Raw genomic sequence first — 4,643 nt, 5'->3', positions numbered from 1 at the left:
AGACTATTTCCAGTTTTCTATTGGGCCTGTTTCTGTTATTTTACCAGGTCTCGTTGAGAAAATAAGCTGTTTTAAAAGGGAGCCCTGTTCAAGGAGCCCAGAGGACCAATAAAACTGTCACGCACGAGTAGCTTGAAGACTACGTTTGCCCTCATTGATCATACTCTGTTGACCCTCCATCGCAGTGTAACTTGCGTGAAATGATCTGGCGACAGAAGCCGTCGGGTTCAATAAATGGCAAACCAATAATCACACCCAAGACACTAATGATGATAATTCAACCTTTCACAAGTATTGATAATCATTCCAATTTAATGGGGAAAGAGCAGCATTCAATTACCGGGTTTCTCTTGCCAAGCCAAGTGACACTGGGTAAGAGGGACGAGGAAGGAAGTAGGAAGGAAAAGCGGACGGAAGGATTTAATGAGCGTCGCCCTCCTTCTGCTTTCATCTAACTAGGCTAACGTGATTAACTAGTCGCCCTGTTCCCCCTCAGCCGGTATACGCTCTAGTTACCTCCCAAATCCACCACACAAACTAGATCCGTGATCAATCTGGAGAGAAGGAGTCCACTCTGTCTCGCTGATGAAGTGCTGAATTGTTCTCCCACACTTTACCAGCTTCTTTTTCTCCCTTTCTTTACGTTGGCGCCCATCGGCAGCGATGAGTGGGAGTGAAAGTGGCATCTGTTTTTAATGTGAACCAAGAGCGGGACTCGCGGCTACAGCTGAGGTACTCAAATTGCAATTACACTCGAGCCCTTCAAGGGTTTTGTTGGTCATACATTAACAACGAAACCAAAAGATTGATGCGCTTCTGCTTCAGAGAAAGTATGAGATTGATTTCCATGAAGTCCAAGACACACACGCGCCTCACACACATCCAAATGGACTAGTGGGAGAAGGTTACATCCATTTAGCTTTCCCATTATTAACATTTTTATTGTGGGTTTCCAAGAGCAGCAAACTAATTAACAGCAGCACTAATTAAATTTGGCCGAGGATAAATGCAAAGATAAAGTTATATGATATAACCTGATTACGTTTATGGTTTAGGAGTAAAACACAGGGAATTCAGTTCTGCTCAGTGGAACTCTGATCCAAAGTAAAACTTTATGGACACGTGTCGGTTGTAGCACTTTGACGGTCAACCCCTCACACAGTACCTGTATCCACTTAACAATAGATGAAATGCTGCTTTAAGTCTTTCTTACCAACACACTTCACAAAACACCAGCGGCGAGAGTGTTTCTCGCTTCTTTTCCTTTGTGGTCTCAACCCTCCCTCGACCGAGCCCAATGCCTTTTGGAAACTACACCTGTCCGAGAGAAATTGCGCTTCACGGTGCAATTTATAGGCCTGCAAAGTGGCTCTGAATAGTTTTTTCTCACTCTCATGAGAGGCAAAAGGAATTTCACATTGTTTAATAATGCCTATGCTGGAACGGTGGTTTATGTCCGCCAGGCTGCGTAGCAGCTGGTAAAACACAGCATAGCGACGCCAGGGGCGGAGATAACGTGCACACAAAGTGACTGATCGGGAGCAATAAAACAAGTTACAGGAGCGCTCCCGTCAAAAGGCACGCCGCCAGTATACACAGCACTAAAGCCACAGTATAAAGGTGTGCTAGTAAAAATCCACACAGTGTTTTGCCCCGGCAACCAAGCTCATATTTCTGTTTCTATTTTTCCCTTCGTTTGCTCCATTCTCCTCACTCCATCCCACAGTCTGCGATTATTACTGTCACCTGCACCCGGTGCCAAGGGAGGGGAAGTGAGTTGAGCTGCTATTAACTGGAGCTGTCCCATTCAATATTACTTTGCGAGGGAGACAAGGCAAAGGCACACTCTCTGACGCACACTTACCCCAAGGATATTAGAAAGGGGGATTTTATTGGCTTTAAAAAAAATGTTTTTTTTTATAGTCGGCATCCAGCATCCACGAATCAATGTTTAAATCCACGGATTAGAACATTTTCAGAAAGATATGATACGTTGTCCGTTAAGGGACATGAACGGTGCAATAAGACTGATTCAATATGTTGAATAGAAAAAGACAAAAATGGCTGCCTCTACACTTAAACACTCTAAGCTAAAAAGTGCGCCCATCTCATGTTAAAGAAAATCAAAGACGATCAGCAAACTAATTTGAATTTGTCCTCCGTGCACCAATTTGAGCCAATCCATTTGACAGATTGCCCAGATATGTCCTGCTGGTGGTGCTGGATTCAAGAAAGTCATATAAATCCATCCCTTGGTCGTCAAGGTATATCAGTCTCAACCTCCTTGACGTGGACAAATATACACTGTTTTATTGAGTCATCTTCCCTTTAGGGAAATACTTACCGCACCACCAGAACGGCAACTGGGCAAAATTGAAGGTTTGTGTCAAAACGTCAAGGACCAATTCAGAGGTATTTCCTCGCAGACTGCTGGGATAACTCTATTATAACTCTACTATTACCTCCTCGCCTCCGCTCCAGTCTGGCTGGATGCACTCCGCTGCTCATGACTGCTTCTGACACGCTGCCGGAGCCCATATACAGTCCGAGCCATGATCCAACACCCGCCTCTGTCATGTTACAGAGATTGAGACAAGTCACAGGAGAATGAGGGAGAGACAGAGAGAGAGACAGAGAGAGAGTGAGGAGCATATATAACTACACCAACGCACCTTCTTTGCCATATGATGCAGGAAAGTGGAAATGTGTAGATGCAGGGGCTCAAACGGAGGTACCGACCACATTACATTCAAAAGCTTCACCAAGTCAGCGACAGCAATAACAGAGGGCAGATTTGGAATTAGGTAAATAAAAAACAAGTGTTGGTGTAACTTGTGATGTTTAAGATGCTTATTTAAGGGGGATGGAAAGTGCCGTTGAATTACATTACAGGTCATTTAGCTGACGCTTTTATCCAAAGCGACTTACATTACATTTTTAACCCATGGCTCTTACATTTTTGCCCGGGGAGCAATTAGGGGTTAGGTGTCTTGCTCAGGGACACTTCGACATGGGACATGGGGCAGCCAGGACTCGAACCACCAACCCTCTCTACCCCCTGCGCCGCGATCCCCAGAATTCTGACCTTGTTCTCCTCTGAAGGTTTTGTGTCGGCCGCTGTCCCGGTTTGGGTTCATGTATTGTTTTATTTTGTAGTTTCACGCCTCTGGTGCCCCTGAGTTAACGTCACTTCCTGCCTTGTCCCGTCGTCCCCTGTGATTGTCCGCCGTGTCCATGATTGTTTCCACCTGTGTCCGATCACCTGCACCTTCCCGGTGTATTTACGCCATGCGTGTCTCTTGTGCCTTGTCGCGTCATTGTTGAATGCAGTGTTTGCATGCTCGTGGTTCCCTTGGTGTCTTGTCCCTTGTCCCTGCCTGCGTTTTTGCCCCCTTGGCATTTTTTGATCTGGATTTTGACTATTAAAGTCTTTTTGTTTTTCAACTCTGCATTTGAGTGTCTCTGCCTACACACCCGATCCTGACAGCCGCAGCTTGTTGGATAAACGCTGACGTCAGTTCTGACATGGTATTTATTCCAGAAGCCCTATTATGTGGATTATTTAAGATAAGCATAAATCAATTGTTGCTAAAAAAAAAAGGACTGAAGTGAGGTCATCTGGACTGTATGGTACATCGAGACATTTGGAATTGTGAGGACCGTCTACCTCTTTTGTCTCGGTATTGTGTGGGAGTTTCGTCTCAGTGTAATCGCCCCGGTTCCATTCTGGGTTGACGGGGGGACAAGTATTGATTTTTTTTTCTTGGGCTAATCAGTGGTGTGGATCTGACACACAACCTGCCACACACACACACACACACACACACAAATAAAAACTTCCTGATTATAAAACCTCTTTTCTACTACCGGTACATTATACGTAAATGTATCTTTGCTTCTTTATCACAATGGGAAAGCTTTACCAAAGACCCATTTTACACCATACCTTACAATACCTGGGGGGGTTTCACAAAATGAAGTTGATAATAAAGTCCAGAGAGCATGTTAGGGAGTCGCTGTTCTCTGCACCGTGTGGCCTCATTATCGCGAGGTCAGACTGGAACACAGCAGCCACGTCTGATAGCAAGTAGCACACACGCAACCCGAGGTTCCTTCTCACAAACACTCACCGTGGCCTCGGGTCAATAACATAAGCACCCAGAAACACAAAGAACTGCATTGGGAAATGAACATGCACGAATAAACTCGCTTACGTGCTCTAAAGTTCCATTCAAATAGAAGGAGATAACACCATGCATGTGCATTTACAAACTAAATAATATGAAAAAATAATATGAAGTACATATAAAAGCAAAAACAAGCTTACTCAGACCCAACAACAATACATACAGCGGCAATGAAATTGTTTATTAGTGTGTTTGAACATTTCGAGTGTTTAGGACTTTGTTTTTTGTGCCAAGTGGCTGTAACTTGCTTTGAGTCCAGATTTCATACAATCTGACTCAATAGGCTTATTGAAAAAGTGAGTCAATGTAGCCACACACCATTAAACATTAAGAGCAATATAAATACTATTTGCCACAAGAAACATCAAATGTTAAATTCTACAAATCTAAAATAGTTCCTTCTAAAAGTCGGACTGTAGTCTACCACAAGCTTGCAATGATTATTTCCAGCACAAC

This window comes from Gasterosteus aculeatus, chromosome 5, assembly GCF_964276395.1.
Source record: "Gasterosteus aculeatus chromosome 5, fGasAcu3.hap1.1, whole genome shotgun sequence".
NCBI classification, from domain to species: Eukaryota; Metazoa; Chordata; class Actinopteri; order Perciformes; family Gasterosteidae; genus Gasterosteus; species Gasterosteus aculeatus.
This window is presented reverse-complemented; position numbering follows the sequence as displayed.